The sequence below is a fragment of the Pteropus vampyrus genome, unplaced genomic scaffold (assembly GCF_000151845.1).
Source record: "Pteropus vampyrus isolate Shadow unplaced genomic scaffold, Pvam_2.0 Scaffold104, whole genome shotgun sequence".
Taxonomy (NCBI): Eukaryota; Metazoa; Chordata; class Mammalia; order Chiroptera; family Pteropodidae; genus Pteropus; species Pteropus vampyrus.
In genome coordinates, this window is record NW_011888885.1 from 5,744,889 (window position 1) to 5,761,795 (window position 16,907).

Genomic DNA, 16,907 nt, shown 5'->3' on the forward strand with positions numbered 1-16,907 from the left:
AGATGGCGATGGAGCTGTGTTAGCAGTCCAAGACAAAAATCAAAGAAAAGCTAGACTCAAACTTACCATTTCCTGTCCTCTTTTCCACTGCTGCTTCTTTGCTGGGCACGCCACTTTTTCAGATATCATGTTTCCTAGCCATTTTCCCAGGTTGAAAACTCAGAACTTCAATATCTATAGGCACATTGATCAAATCCTCAGATAATTACACCATTCCACGCCTTTTGTTTTATTAAAGAGGAAAGTAAAATAACAATGCCTTTTATAAGCCAAGCACTTTTGAACAAATGTCATGTCATTGGATGCTGCTTATTACCTGATGATGAATGTCCCATTTCACAAATGAGATGAGAGGATTGACAGTCCAGCATCTGATCTGCTTTCTGTTTGGAATGAGTCCCCTGCTGTGGATAGAGTCAGTGAGAAGGATACTACACCATGGGCATCATGGCAGCAAGACCGTAATCATTGACTGCCATGATGATCAGGTCTCAGGATGTGGCCTAAGGTTGGCCAAACAGAGTGCCATTGCCTGGGTTTGATTTTGCAGCATGGGGCACAGAGATAGAAGGAATGTTAGACATCTTTCCCAGTGGCAGCAGCTGTGGCCGTGTATCTGGTGGTGGCATTGTGGCAGTGCCCAGCAATTGAACCTCCTGACCAGAAAGTGTTGCTAAAGAAGATTGTTCTTTCTCCACTAGCCTTTGGTTTTCAGCCAGATTTCCAAGTCTGATTCTTCAGCTCTTGTCAAGCCAGAGATATGTCTTCAGTAAATTGTAGTTTTGGTTGATATAGCTAGAGTTGGTACAGTTCTTGCAACCAGAAACCCTAACCAATCTCCTCAATCAGAGAGCTTGTTCAGGGCCCTCAGCTAGCAAGTAGTAATGTTCTGACTGAGAAGTCTGCTACTTCCTTGATTTCATGCTTCCCAAAGAATTCTAAAGAAGGGTGTAGAGAAAAGGAGTGAGCATAGTACCAGATTAGAGTGGGTCTTGAAGACCAGCAGATATATGAACACTACCTCAAAAATCTACATTCAGTAACATATCCATAAATAAGTGGGGTCTACTCTTTGCCAGGGACTATGCTATGTTCAAATATTATTTCAGTTAATTCTCACAATATGATTATTTTCTTCATTGTTCAGATAGGAAAACTGAGGCTCAGAGAGGTTTGTCCAAGTTTGTAAGTGTTAGTGCTGGGTTTGAACATGAATCTCCAGACAAGGAGGCTGGATCTCATTCATTAAGCCACAGCTGCCTCACTATGAAATTTAATCAATAAATAAATACTTTTCCACTGCGGATTTTCTGTGGCCTCAGCACAGTCTCACCAATGTGTTCTTGTTGGAGTGCTTCTTTGTGTATGGTCCTATATCTGTGCCCCAGGGTGTGTCATCTATCTCTGTTTCTTTAGACTGGAGACCTCCAGAGCGCAGGACCCTGCCCTACTAAGGTTCTTCCTGCATATCCATCTCTGATGTCCATGTGGGGTTCCACTATGGCAGGCCACTGGGCCAGGCATTCATTGACTGGCCAACTGAACAACTGTATAGAGAGGAGAGAAGGGCTTCTTCATCTTCCGACAGTGCTTATCATCAAAATGGATGTTTATACTCTTCTGTTTGGTCCGGCCTGCCCCCACTTTCCCTACAGCTGCAAGGGAAACCATGGCTTTGTTTACTGGAGTGTAAAATGGAGCCGAAGATATTCACTGGCAGAATAAATACCAGACATCTCAGGGTCTCATTTGGGACAGAGTCCTTGCCCAGACCTGGCTCCTGATGGCCAATGAACACTTTGTCATTTGTGTTTTGGAATTAAGAAAACGAGTTCTGCATGTTTTCTACCATCACAAAGAGCAGCAAATTGAATTGGTGCCATTGTAAACTTGATTGTTGTTGCATAGAAAAAAGCCTCATTAAGTCCCTCCTGAGGAGAGAAGAATTTTATTCTGAGGACAGAAGTGAGGGGGGCTTCTAGCTTGTCGTGGTTACAACAACAAAACAGTAAATGGAGGAAATAATTAAATAACTGTACTTTTCCCCACAAACCTCGTCAAGAGGCTGAGTGAGTTTTTAATTAGTGCTGCATTTTCAATAAATCCGTATCTGTACGTGGTGCTGATTCTTCCCTGGATAAGGAAAGATAATAATGAGAATCCTATTTTTCAGTCCCATACTAAAGGGATGCCTAGTATATTTAATCATGCCGTAGAAATCCTGGCAGCTTTCTCTGAGCCCAGCCTCTGCTCTAATTACATTTCTAGATTTTAGTAAATTGAAAGGGAAAATGTAGGAACAAAATAATTAAAATCGAAGAGGAAGTGCATATTAAAAAGGAGAAGCTGTTTAAAATTCTTCCACACAGTGCTTCCAAGGACATCTACAGTCATTTAATCAGATCCACACCAAATCAAAGTCCTTTGTACAGAGGCTAGTGGGATCACATCTCATATGGGTGGGATGGTCCCTACAGTAGAATGGGAACGTTATCACACCAGACTACAGATGGGGATAGGACTCTTATGTCCTTCCAGATCTCTGGAGATTCAAGGCCAGCCTGGACGAGCTGCTGGTACAGATCCACTAGCCCCGAGGAGTTCCCTCCCAGGTCCTAGGCAGAATCTGACTAAACTGTAATGATGAGTTCCAGTTGTGAGGTAACTAAAGTATGTTGTCCATGCGTTCAATTTCTTCCTCCTGCACCCCTTCCCTACCTCCATGCTCTAATCTCCAAGGTGTCCTCCTTTTCTTTCTTCTCTGCTGTCCTGCAAAATCCAAAATTAAGACAACAAGAATTGAACAGCATCATGACACCAGGAGTCAGTTACTAGTGACAGGTTTCTGGGTTGCCTGTGAGGCACTCTGAATTTTCACAAGGACTGAAAACCTTGCTGGTTTCAGCCCAAGGAATGTTTCTTGGTGATGATGTTGAGTGAAATCTAATTGGAAAGTTTCAAGCACTAGCCTAATAGGTGACAAAAGCTCTTTGTTTCAAGCGGGGCAGACACAGTAACCACATCATTGTCCAATTTAAGATCTCCATTTCTTGATCATTTTTACTGAAATTCAGGTTGGGCAAGCTCTAGGAGTTGGGAGTGTTTCATCCATGAGTCCTAGGACCTTTTAAGCTGTGAGACTGCAAGGTCTGCTTGTATATTTGAAAGTGGAAGACAGCCTGGTACTGTCAGGGGTTTCTTTTCAAACTCCTGTGGCTTTGCTCAGGGGTTCCCAGGCTCCCTTGCTCAGCAGACTCACCAGCCACTTGGCGCCAGCACGCATGTGGCAGGAGACTGTGAGCACTGTCTCCTGGAGACAGTGCCACAACAGCAGGGCTTCTGGAAGCTGTTCCCAAGGCAGGGCTCACACTTTGTCACCTCATGACCCACAAGTTCATTTGATTGCTCTTTTGGGTCCAATGCCTTCTCAAGCGCGCGCGCGCGCGCGCGCGTGTGTGTGTGTGTGTGTGTGTGTGTGTTCAACATATAATACCGTCTCAGTACGGAAAAGAGACAGTGCCTACTCTGGATTATTTGGCTTGATTCAATAAGAATAATTTTCAAAGTTTAAGCTAAAGGAAAGAATCATAGCAATAAAATCCCATTACTGATGTTATTACTACAACGGAGAGATGACTTTTTTTTTTCCTCGCAGGTCCAAGATGCTCTGAGGCTTTTTCCTTTGCTAAACTCAAGAATCACTGATGGCTCTTGGGATCTAGAATGTGAGACCTACTGGGGATCTAGGTGTCCAAGACAACAAATTATTAATCAACTCCTTTAAATTGTCACTTATATGCCCCCCCTATGGTACTTATTTCTGTTTCCAAATGCTAAAATTTAAAAGTTACTGAAAAGTCTCTAGCATTATCATCAAGTCCAAAACACCTTTGACTAAGAGTTGGTTAGAAAAAAAGAGGTAAAAGACTTTGATAATCCGTAAACTGCTTGCAAATATAAGTTGCTGCTGATAAATGCCTTTATTGTTACGCCACCACCCCGACTCCCCTTGGTGTGCCTCTATATGGTCCTCGCACCTCGGAGCAACCCGAGGCGCCCTGCACGAGACCTCCTCCGAGTTCCCGCCTCTTTCTTCTGAGGCCCCTCCTTCCCCTCAAATCCCCTGGCCCTGGTGAGACCCCGGGACGCATGCGCGCTAGGAAAGTAGGCGGAGTCTTGAGGAAGAGGGAGGAAGGGCTGGAGAACCCAGAGAGGGGAGGGGAGTAAAGTGGGAGGAGGCCGCGCGGGGTGGGGCCTGGCGGGTACGCGCTCGCTGCGTCGACGTGCTGACGCCATGACGCCTCGGCCGGTGTGTATCGGTGTGTGTGTATGTGTGTGAGTGTGCGCGCTCCAAGTGTGTGTGTGTGTGTGTGTGTGTGTATTTGTGTATCGGCGGTCCCGCAGGTCCCGGATGTTGCGGACAGTATGAGGCGAAAGCAGGGGGACGGGGACCAGCAGCTGTCGCCGCCGCTTTCAGGTGAGTGGGGGGGAGGAGAGTCGAGGGAGAGGGTTTTCCTGTTGGAGTGGGGGGGGCGCCTCCCTTAAGGGGTGATTGACCCCCACTCCCCCTGCCTCCCCTCACCCCCCGGCCACACATATACTCTGCCCCATTTCCCACAACCCGGGTTACGTGGCTTGTGTATACCAGAGCCTAATCAACCGTTCCTTCTCCCAATCCCAAGCATTCAAGAGACACAAACGCGCCCCCTGCCTTCAGCCCCCCCCATCATTTTCCCAGCCCCATCCCCCTTGACAAATAGTGAGCTGTCGCCTGCGGCGAGATGGGTGACTGCGCATGCGCGAGTGTGAACGAGCTAGGGGGTGCTTGTTCGGTGCCTTCGGGGCGCATGCGCATAGCTGTGTTGCAGGGACCTGCGGGATAAAGAGCCCCTTGACCACGCGTCCGCCTTCTTCCCATACAGTACGCTAGAGTTGCTGCCAGATAGTGAGCCTGTTGCGCCTATCCAAAAGAGAGGATTGGAATTGTTTGAGGGACTTATTGTCAAAGCACTGTTTGCATCTGGTGTTGGCGTTAGAGACTCCCTGGCTACAAACGCCTCCCAGAGCCAGCGGTGTCCCACGCTGACCCTTCTTTTGAAACTGTCACTGCAACTTCTAGTTCTAACATTACTTTTCTTCACTCTCATCGTCATGCTGTACCTTTAATGCAAACATCCCGAAATTTAGGAGTAGGTGCTCCAAAGTATTCAGTTACTCTGCCAGGGGATTTTGGTAGGCCTTCTGAGGAGGATTTAAGGGTCAAAAAAGAAAGCAAGGGGGGGGGGGGTTCGTTTAGTAAAATAATTATCTTCACAGAACTAAGTAAGGTAGAGATAAATAGCACACAATATAAGGCTTAGAGTAGTAGCTGTAAATCAAGACATGAGGTTCTCTCATCTCCAGCCCTCTTACTTTGTGTGACCCATTTGCCTCTTTCTTTGTAAAAGATCTCTGTAGCTTCCGTTTTAGCTGTACATTATTAATGCTCTGTGAACATCACATGCAAACAAAAGCAATCTGAAACTACTGGTGGATGATAACTTACCTAGTGGAAGTTTTGACTTTAATGAGAATGAAGTTTTTTTCACATTTACAAGTAACAAACAGCAATTTTAAACAAGGAACTTTAAAGTACAGTACTATTTTAGTGATCTAGGTCCTGGGTTTTCCGTTGGCAGATTATCCATGGTCCTTTAACCTGCTCTTTTGCATACTTTGCTGCTTCTTACCTCTGCCATCAGAACAGGGTGAGAAAATGATAAACTCTTATAAACAGGTTTGCCGAATGGCATTAACATGAATAGCTGAATTGTTATGGAGGGAGCATTTTCTGTGTTTTTTGCTTACTTTGGCCAACCGTGTCTTCTATCTGGATAACTGGGAATGGGATATGTTAGTAAGACTTATTTTCTGTTCCTTTCCTTTGTGTTGTTTCTTTGGTATTCTCCTTCCAAAGCTTTTTTTTTTTTTTTTTTTTTTTGGTTTTTTAGGCCATTTTTAACTCTAGGACCCTAGGTTCTTGGCCCTTAAAGTATATATACATATTTTTCATTTTCCCATTTAACTCTGGCCTTTGCATGGCTCAGCTATCTTTTGTGCTGTTTTCTGTTGCCATGGTTACAGTGGCGCCAAGAGATGACATGGAAGCATAGGAGTTTGAGGGGTGCATCTCCTCCTGTGTCCTGGGAAAGAGCTGGACACTTTTTTTTTTCTTGTGTGAACACTGAAGAGTATGTTATTGTGACAACCCCACTCTTAGAGTGGGGTGGTTGGTGTCCGTTTGGTACTTTGGTAACTTCTCCTTTTAGAGCTCTTCATAATGTTTGGTTTGTATCTTGTTTACCCTTCCAGAGATAGTAGATGCTTTTACAAGCATATACAACTATATATTCTTTGGTGTTTTTTATTTTTTGTTGTTGTTTTACACAAATGGTACGAAACTATACCCACTATTTTGCACTTTGCTTTTTTCATTTAATATATCTTGACCATCATTCCATACAGTACATAGGGTATCTCTTTTTGTAAGATGGCAGGTATTCCTTTGTATAGCTGTACCATCATTCATCCACCTCATTGGATACTTAGGTTGTTTCCAGAGCTGCAATTAATTCCCTGTATGTACTTTTTATGTACATGGGGTCTGTTGGGTAAATTCATAGTGAAAGTGCTGAATCAGAGGATATATGCATTTTTAATGTTGTTAGATATTGTTAAATTGCTTTCCAGAGAGGTTTTATAATATGAACTTATATTCCTGCCAGCAGAGTATGAGTCTGCCTCTTTACTCACCAACACTGTACTGTCAAAAATTTTTAAAAATCTATATGCAGCCTTTTATCTAAGATTTTAAAATTAATTATGTAGCTTGTTAAGCTTCATTACACCCAGGAGTTGTGGATAAATACCGTCACTCTTTTGCAGATAGTAGTGTAGTGGTGGTAGAAGATACTATTCAATTGAAGAATAATGTCATGAGAATCAAGTTATATTCCTGGATAACACAACACACCTGTTGCAATGCTAGAAAGACATGTAAAACCTATATTATATTCTAATTTTTTTCTTTGTTAGATGCTGGTTTTTCTTTGTGAAGTACTATAAGCCCATAAATGAAGTTTTAAGATTTCCTTTTGATAGCTGTGACTCAAAATTGTTTATACAAGTGAACTGCCATTATGTTGAGGAATTGAAAAGCTAACTCAGTTATGGTACTTTACTGAGTGCTACACAGAATATTGGTACTAGTACTTTTTAAAAGTCTGTTGATTGCGGAGTACTTCACTATATCTGTGCCTGAAGGAGCTTATAGTCTAACTGGAAAACCAGATCTACTGAATATATGAAATAATAAGAGAATAGTTAGAAAACAGAACAGTAATAGTAGTACACTGTGTCCAGTGCTGTGAGGACTTTGTAAATGAGTGATTAAGATTTAGAGGAGAGTTCATTTGAAACACCTTTCTGATGATGGTGCATTTCGTGTTCCCTCTTTCTTTTTTTTTTTTTACAACTGTGTAAGTGAAAAATGTTAAACAGAAAAATTGAAAGAATAGTACAATTGTCACCTTTATACTAATTATCCCCTAGATTCAACAGTTGTTCTCATTTTGCTATATTTGCTTTATCTATATATGTGCATGTGTGTTTATATATATAATATATAAATTTTTATATTGCAGACATCTCGACACCTTAATACTTTAATACTTTACATTAGATGCATCTTCTTAAAGTAAATACTTTATTTTACTTAATTATTCTTATAATACATTGTCACAGTTAAAGCAATTACTAGTAATTTCCTAATGCCAGCTAATACCCAATTCATGTTCAGATTTTCCCAGTTGACTCAAAGTTGACACCTTTTAGCTATTGGTATTTTCTCCAAACATGTCTCTTTAGTCTTTTTAAGTCTAGGAGTTTATTTAGAACCCAAACGATACTGACTTTTTGAAGAGACTAGGCCATTTATCTTACAGAGTTTATCACTTCTGGAATTTTCTGATTGTTTCCTCACAGTTTCATTTAATTTGTTTCTTTATCCCCGAATTTCCTATAACTGTCAGTGAAGTCTAAAGGCTTGATTAGATTCAGGTTAAACATTTTTGATACGAATACTTAATAGGTGTTGCTCTGTACCTCTTATTGTGTCACACTAAGAGAAACGTAATGTCATAGTGTCCCACTATTAATGATGCTGAGTTTGTTTGATCATTCTTTAATATGATAAATACCAGATCTCTCCATTGTAAAGATTTTTTTTTCCCTATGTAATTAGCAGGTAATCTGCAGAGTGATGACGCTTTGGCACCATACTATTTATTATATTTCTCCAGCAACCTTTAATCTAATGATGATGATCCTTGCCTGAATCAGTTATTTTTGGTTGTTGCAAAATGGTAATTTTCTAATTCTGCCATTCCCCCAATATTCTGTAAATGTTTTCTTCATCAGTTAGGAATAAACTGTAATTTCTACTAAAAAGTTCAGGTAAATTCCTAATTTTCCTTTTAACAATTTTCTTAGAAGGTATAACTATCAATTCCAATGGTGGCAAATGAATTATTTCTTTTTCTCTCCTTGTTTTAGAATCATAAACTCATGGGTTTTAATTTATTCTGTGTTTTACCAACAATCACAGACTTTTTTTGATGCTCAAAATGTCTCATATTTGGCCTGTGGGAGCCCTTTTAAACTTGGTGTATGAGCACTTCCTTGTCCTCTAGTACAAGAAGTTCCTGGCTTTATATTCTCCTGTCCCGGATGTGGAACCCTCACATCTGTGCTTGCACGTGCGTGTGTGTGTGTGAGAGAGAGCTCCCCTGTGTATAGGTATAGATATCACATAGTCTTCCCTTTTAATAAATTGTTGTTCATCTCCCTATATCGCTTCTGGAACCAGATTCTAAAAACTAAAGGTGCCTTTGTTTTAACACAAAGCACTTAGTGTTTGACTCACTTCTGTGCTGCTGGCAAGGCTGGATTCTGGATCTTAGACCTCACAGATTCCTTGTCTTGAATACTCTTTGTGAAAGACAGGTAGTATTTCTGAGGAGAGCATTGCTTCCCCACAACTCCCTTCCTCCTTTAACATAAGGTTAGCTGTAGAAGAAACTGGGGGATTTTCTTCTTTCTTGAGCAGCCTTGCTTTTTTTCTGAGATGAAACGTACACAGAATGAAATTTAGAGACTGAAATTGTGTTCATAAGCTTTCTGGGAGATGTGAGGTTTTGATTGTTATATAAAAACATCACTGTATGTATATGCACAAGTATGTATTTGTCTTTCCTCTCTTCCTCATTTACATGCATTTCTCCACACAGTTGGAGTGTTATGTAAGGTTATTCCATAATAGCATTTTTTTCTTTATCATCAGATTTTCATAATGAAAAAAGAGGGAGACAAATTGTTCTTAATTAGGGAAAAATTTCAGATAGGCCATGAACTCTGATATCTAGCTGTCTTAACTCAGAACAGCGCTGAATCCTGTGGATTTCTATCATCTACTATAGACTCAGGAGAAATGATTGTTGCATCCACAGTGTTTTCTCTAACTCTATCAGACTAATGAAGGTTAATACAAATGAAAGATACAGTGGAACTGCATTCTAAAGCTAGGTTTAGGGGCTGGACTGATTCCTGCCATTTCCTGCCATTTAGCAGAAAATGTTTTTTAAACTCTTACAATATAGTGGTATTTTGAGTGATCTTACTGATTTCAAGTTATTCAAAGCCTGAGAATAACAGTATTTTGATATTTATCTGAAAATCATTTTTCTTTTTACTATTTTGTCATATTTACTTCCAGACTTTATAAAGTTATTCTCATCTTGGTTTCATAAAACAATACTGGCCCCATATTAAATTCTGGTTGTGTCTTCAGGGAAGCACACCTGTTTCTTGTGTGTGTTTTCAGGCATGGTGAATCACTCTGAAAGGCTATTCTGACACATTTGCTAGTAAGATCCAGTAGCTTCTTTTACTTTTGTTTTTGACAAGCTTCCATTATAGGAAAAAAGATTCTAAAGTAGAGCCTCATTAGGAAATGCTTGGGCCTTCATTCTTACAGCTATGGTCATGTTTTAATAGAATTGGCAGGAGTTGCCTGGCTGCTCTGTGTGGCAAAGCTGGTCATACCACTTTGGGAGATGGAGACCTCAGAATGAGAATGAAACATTCAGGCAGTAACCCTTATTTGGCCATGAAGACCTTTATTCTTGACCGTTTTTAAGAAGCTGTTGGCATAAATCTTCCTGCTGCGATACCAGTTGCATCAAAGAAGGACTTGCAGTAGTTCTCTAAAAGCCTCTAATTCTTCCCATCCGCCTATTTATTTATTTGTAAGAAAAAATATATATATGTAATCATTTTTCTCTTAAATTTGAGGTTTACATTCTTTTTTGTTGTTTAGAAACAGGTACTGCTTTCTATTTCTATGATTTCGTCTACCTTAGAAACTTCATATGAGTGGAATCATGCAGTATTTGGCTTATTTTATATCTGGCTTATTTCACTTAACATAATGCCCTCAAAGTTCATCCATGTTGTAGCATATGTTGGAATTTCCTATTTTTTTAAAAGCAGAATAATATTCCATGGTATGTGTATACCACATTTTGTTTATTCATCTGTCATTGAACACTTAGGTTGCTTCTACCTTTTGGCTGTTGTGAATAATGCAACTGTGAACATGGGGAGACCCTGATTTCATTTATTTTGGATGTACCCAGAAGTGGAATTGCTGAATCGTATTGTAATCCTATCTTTAATTTTTTTTTTTTTTTTTTTGAAGAATTGCCGTACTGTTTTCTGTAATGGCTGCACCATTTTTCATTTCTACCAACAGTGAACAAGGATTCCAATTTCTCTGCATTCTCCCCAATACTTGTTATTTTCTGTTTTGGGGGTTTTTTTGGTTTGGTTTCATTTTTTTTTAACTTTATTTTATCTTTTATTGAAACTAAGTTTTAAACTTTAGAAGAGTCAGATTTATTATGTTTTCCATTTGTGGTCTGTGTTTTTTTGTGTGTTTTAATGAAGGATTCCTTCTCTACTCAGGTGATAGTTACATGCTATATTTTCTTCTAAAAGTTTTAAAGTTTTGCTTTTCGTAATTGGAATTTATGTTGATTTTTGGTATGAAGTAGGTATCTAATTTTTTTTTTCCCCGTAATGATAACTCTGAAGTCAGTATTTAATTTTCTTCCCATAAGGATAACTTGGTTACCAGCATCATTTATTAAATAGTCATGTCTACCCCCTAACTACTTTATTATGCCATTTTTATGTTACATGAGAGCTTATAATCTGTATTTTCTATTCCATGCCACTAATACGTTTGCATATCAGTTCAACTCACAGCTCAGAGTCGCTTGTGCTAGTACTGCACCGTCTTAATTATCATAGCTTTGTAATAATTGTTTGTATCTGATATGACAACTCTCACTAACCTTGTTCTTTTTCTGTTTATCAGCCTCCCTGAAAAACCCTGTCAGATTGGTGTATTTTAATGAAATACACATTTGCTGTCTAAAGTATATTGACACAATTCATGGAATAGCCTTCTCTAAAAGAGAAAAAAAAAAAAAATCAAGCCTCCCTTATCTAGCAGCTCATCATTAAATTGTCTCTTGTTCTGAATGAGCCTATAACTTCCATTCAAGTTTTAGTTTTTTGGGGGGTGATTTTCATTTTTATGTAGGGATATGGTCTTTTAAGTGAAAAGTAACCTTATTATAATTTGGTGTCTCAGATAAGGACATCAAATAAAACACTTTTGTTAATGGCATTTAGGTTCTATGGTGTTATGGCTTCTTTGATCATAAGGAAAAGAAACCTATTTAGAATAGTTCATATGAAACATTTATCAAAAGGAAATAGCTGTCGTAGAATGCAAGGAAAAGCTGAAAACTAGGCCTCAAAAAAGGATGGAAGCAAAACAGTTCTAGGGACTTCAGCTATAAGAGTTAATGGACTCTAGTGTTCAGCCATAAATAGACCTCTGTATCTATGGGGCTTAATTCAGATTCCTGAGTGATATGTGATTTGGTCAGTCTAAGGCTTGATTTCCCTTGGGCCTGATATCTGCCTGAGTTTCAACTGTGGTTGAAAATGAGGGAAGGGAGATTTGGTACAAATAGTAATGTTGGGGGTGGTTCTTAGAGCAGTGGTTCTCAAACTTTTTCGTCTCAGGACTCTTTGTACTCTTTAAAATTATTGAGGACCCCAAGAGCTTTCGTTTATGTGGTTTATATCGATTGCTACTGACCAAATTAGAAATCGAGACAAAAATGTTTAGAAATATTAATTACTTAAAAAAAACTATCTCATGTTAACATAAATAACATTTTTTATGAAAAATAACTTTTTAAAAAAATTAGCGAGTAGAATTTTTTTACATTTTTGCAAATCTCATAAATATCTAGCTTAATATAAGACAGATTCTCATATCTGCTTCTATATTCAATCTGATGTAATAGATTATTTTGATTGAAGTATATGAAGAAATTATGGCCTCAAAAGATATGTAGTTGGAAGAGGGAATAGTTTTTTCAGATAATTACACATATTATTTTCTGGTACTATACCAAAACTTGACAATTGGTAGTTTCTTATAAGTTATAATGTGGAACCTGAAATCGTATTGAAGTTACTGTTACATTAAAATCCATGGGTCTGTTGTGTACTTTGAATGGATCTTTTATCAATACATCATTTATAATATGTATTGGTTGTTTGGGAAATATTGGTTCATTGAGTTAAGCCGATCTGCCAAATGACATATTTCATAATGCAATATCAAAAAACTATGTTAGTTAATATCACTACCTCTCTCATCAGAAAAGTCTCTAAGTCTGTGGCCATGCTACCCTGAACAAGCCCAATCCCATCTGACCTCGGAAGCTAAGCAGGGTCGGGCCTGGTTAATACTTGACTGGGAGATTACCTAGGAAGACCAGGTGCTGTAGGCGTAAAAAATAAATAAGTAAATAAAAATAAAAAAATTACGAAATAAGGGATGGTAAGCCGACAAGGTCCTTGCAATCTGTGAGGTCAACCAAGGGTTGCCTCGCCTAAAAATAAATAAAAATTAAAAAAAAAAAAAAAGTGTGTAAGTTTAGGAATCTGTCAAGCAGCCACAAGATTTTCAAAATTCTAATTTTTGATTAAAAGCTCAGATATTATTGGCAACAAATACTGTCTTTTTTTTTCTTGAAGTGACAGACTCACTTCATTTTTAAGAAAATGTCTGCTAAATATTCATGACTGAATAACCAGTTTGTTTTTTGTTCCAAGTAAAAGTAGTGTTCCATGATAAAAGCAGTTCAACTCATAGCTCAAATAGAGTCACAAGTGCTTTTCCTGGAGACAGCCATTGTACTCGAGTATCCTTCAGAAGTGCTTTTTGCATACTTCTCATTTCAACACACAGAATATTCAAAAGATATGTACTCAAGGGTTTTATAAAAAACTAATAATTTTTATTGCTTCATCAAGAACATTCTTAAAGTGAAACTGATTTTGACTTTTTTAAATCACCAGTACATGGTGGTGAAAGACACATGACTAGTACAGTTTGATGCTAAGGCATCAGCTGCGGTTTTACCTATTATTGATTTTGTATCACCAGGGCAAATGTCAACACAATGAAAAAGGCAAACAGTTTCTTAGTATTATGAAAATAGTTTCAACTTCACAGACTCCTCGAAAGAGACCTGCAGGGGTTGATGGACTGCACTTTGGGAAACACAACCTTAGAGAGAGTGGGTTGAGAAACAGAAATCTGTTACTTGAGATACAACAGGTGTTTCCTGGTAGAATTTTGCTGGGTTGCTAGGTTGTTACTTAACATTCGCTTACTTAACATGATATAGAAATGAATGGGATGTTTTAAAAGATCAAAAAGTTTCATATTTCTTGTTGAGCGGATATGTTTTTCTAGTAACTTAATATTTCAGATAGCAGAATTTAAGGTATTCAGATTTTCAGCCAGATAGTCTTTCAAGTATGTGATAATCTTAGGGTAACTCATTTTAATATAGCTTATGAAATTTATGTCATCATAGTAGCACATTGCAGCTTAACATTTTTTTCAAGCAGTTGAATGCATTTAAAAATCTGAGCTCCAAAACTTGCATTTGGGCAGATCTTGCCTTTTCAGAAAAGCCATGTAAGGGAAGGCCATTCCAATTTTGTATCTTTTAGTCATTAAAGGGTCTGTCTAAAGATAACCACCCCCCCCCAATTTAAATATATTTTATGACAGAAAGGGGAGTAGTTGTGTTAACTGACTTCATTTCAACAACTATCTATTTAGTGAATATAAACAAAAGGTTTTATAAAAGGTAGGGGAGGGGTATGTTCTTAAATGAGTGGGAAGTTAAGCCAGTATTTTTTGGTATTTAGAAGAGGAAGAGATCATTCAATTGGAGAAGTTGGGGTGGAGTCATAATTATCCACCTTATGCCAAAGGCTATCTTTGTGAAGGTTACTTTGAGCTGAGTTTTGAGGGGGTGGTATTTTGAAGGCTGGAATTTTGATTGTCAGAGATGGGGAGAGAATTAGGGGAGAAGGAATGTCATGAGCAAAAATGTGGACACCTCCACAAAATGGCAGTGTTTGTTAGTTTTGGGTGTATACCAGAAATAATGAACAGTGTAGCTGAATCAAAAGACGCATGGGATAATGGGAGATAAGGCAGGAAAGTAAAGTGGCCGAGACCATGGAAGGTTTTCTACCAAGGCCAGGCATTTAGGGTTTAATATGATGAGACTTTGAAAGTTTTTGATTGGGGCGGGGCGGGGGGGACATGATCAGAGTATGCTTTCATAAAATGTATTTGACCTCATTTATTTATTCATTCATTGACTATTTTTTAAATAGTTACTCTGTGCCACTTAATTAAGCATGAGGATTGTTGTATATAATGTTGAGCCAAACAAAATATCCCTGTTCTCATAGAATTTATAGTCTAGAAAAGAAGCTTCAAATAAACACAAATATAATTACAAATTACTGTAAATGTTATCAAGGGGAGAAATAAATTACTATTAGAGGAATAACAGGGAAGTTAAATTTAGTTGGGGGAATCTGGGAAGGCCTTGCTCTGTGGAGTTAAATATTAATTACCTACCTTATACTAAATGCTGTTTTAGGTGTTGAAGATATAGTTAAGAAACCAAACAGACAAAAATCCCTGCTTTCATGAAGTGCATAAATGAGATAAATAAAATATATGCTATGTTAAAAGGTGGTAAGTCCCAAGGAGAAAAATAAAGCCAGATAAAGAGGTAGGGAGTATTGGGATTGGGGTGGGTGTTGCAATTTTAGGTAGAATGGCCAGGGAACTTAAGTCACTACAAAGGTAATACTTGAGTAAATATCTGTTGAAGATAAAAGAGTGAACCAGAACTCAGAGAGAAGGAATAGCAAGGCAAAAGCCATGAGGAATGTATGTGCCTGGCAAGTTCAAGGAATCAGCAGGGAGGCCAATGCAGCTGGGATTAAGCGAAGAAGGGAGAATAGGAGAAATAAGATCACAAAGGTTGGTGAGAGTCCAAAAGCTGTAGAGCAGTGGTTCTCACCTTTAGCTGCATGTTAAAATCACCTGGGGAGCTTTTAAAAATCCTGATGCCTGGGCTGCACCTCATACTATTTAAATAGGAATCTTTGTAGGTGGGGCTTGGTGGCAGAGGCAATGAAGAGAAGTAGATGGATTTGAGAAGTATGTTAAAGAAAGAATCTATTTAATTATAGATTGAATGTGAGAGTTGAGGGAGAAGAAAGTGTCAAGGATGACTCCCAGGTTTCTGGCTCAAGTAACTGGATGGGTAGAAGTGCTACTTACTAAGATGGGAGTGGGAGATAAATAGGAATGGGAGGAGTAAGTGTGGGATTTGGAGGGAAGATCAGAAATCAGGAGTTCAATTTTAGACATGTTAAATTTGAGATGCGAATGAAGCTAAGTATAAATATGTTAAGTAGGCAGATATATGAGTGGAGCTCGAAGAGAAGTCAGAACTAGAGGTAATAGATTTGTATATTATCTGCTTATTGGTGGTCTTAAAAGTATCTAAATGACATCATTTAGGGTAAATTTGATGGGGGAAATAACTGGTTAGCCTATTCCAGTAATCCGAACAAGAATTGGTGCTAGTGCGAACTAGGATTGTGGCAATGGGGCTAGAATAGAAAGAGTAGATTGGGAATTTGAGGACCTGTGAGCCTGTATATAGTGGCAGTAGACAGTAGGCAAAGAATGAAAGAGAGCTTTGAGATATCGAGCCTGGATGAATGATCTGTCTGTTAGCAGATATAAAATAGGAGGAGATGGTTTGGGGAAAAAAGATAGTGTTTGGCTTTGCATGTATTGGCATTTAGGAGAGGCTGCCTAGCAGGCTGGCAGTTGAATCTATTACACTGGGTTTTGGAAGAGAAGATGAGGTTTGAAACAATCTAGGTTTTCATTTATAAAAAAATTGATTCACCATGAGAGTGGCAAAATTTATGAAAATAACAAAATCCAAAGTCTTTATCATGACCTGATAGGCCCTCTGAGATATATATGGTCCCTGCCTGTTTCTTGCACAGTGTTTTCTTTTGTCCACCATGTTCAAGATGCACCAGCTTTCCTTCTGATCTTCCAGTGTACCCAGCTATGTCCTCCCTCAGGACTTTTACAGTTTCTGTTTTCTCATCTTGATTCTTCTCTTCCTCTTGGTAGAGGTAATAGAAAAAAATTCAGAAATTGATATCTGAGAAGTAGAGAAATTCCAAGAGATTTTTTCTAAGGTATGAGGGTGTAGATGAGCATCTGAAGTGGAATAGCTGTGTGAGACATTGAAGTTGAAATCCTGTCAACACAAGGACACAGAGTACCATGTTGGTCTTAGTATACTCCAGTA

General features: G+C 38.7%; 1 protein-coding gene and 1 pseudogene across 4 annotated transcripts in view; both read left to right on the top strand.

Moving 5' to 3' along the window:
• Positions 1-4,230: 4,230 nt before the first annotated feature.
• The window catches only part of SPOP (speckle type BTB/POZ protein), a 58,464-nt gene continuing 45,787 nt past the window's right edge, over positions 4,231-16,907 (top strand). For 2 of the 4 annotated variants that reach the window (XM_023533574.1, XM_011365093.2), the window contains exon 1: positions 4,262-4,477. The gene's annotated coding sequence lies outside the window, so the exon portion shown is untranslated. Of the gene's footprint in view, positions 4,478-16,907 lie in introns of all 4 variants that reach the window. The other 2 variants (XM_011365095.2, XM_011365091.1) reach the window with 2 other exon arrangements.
• On the top strand, positions 12,856-12,974 carry LOC111742965 (annotated as a pseudogene).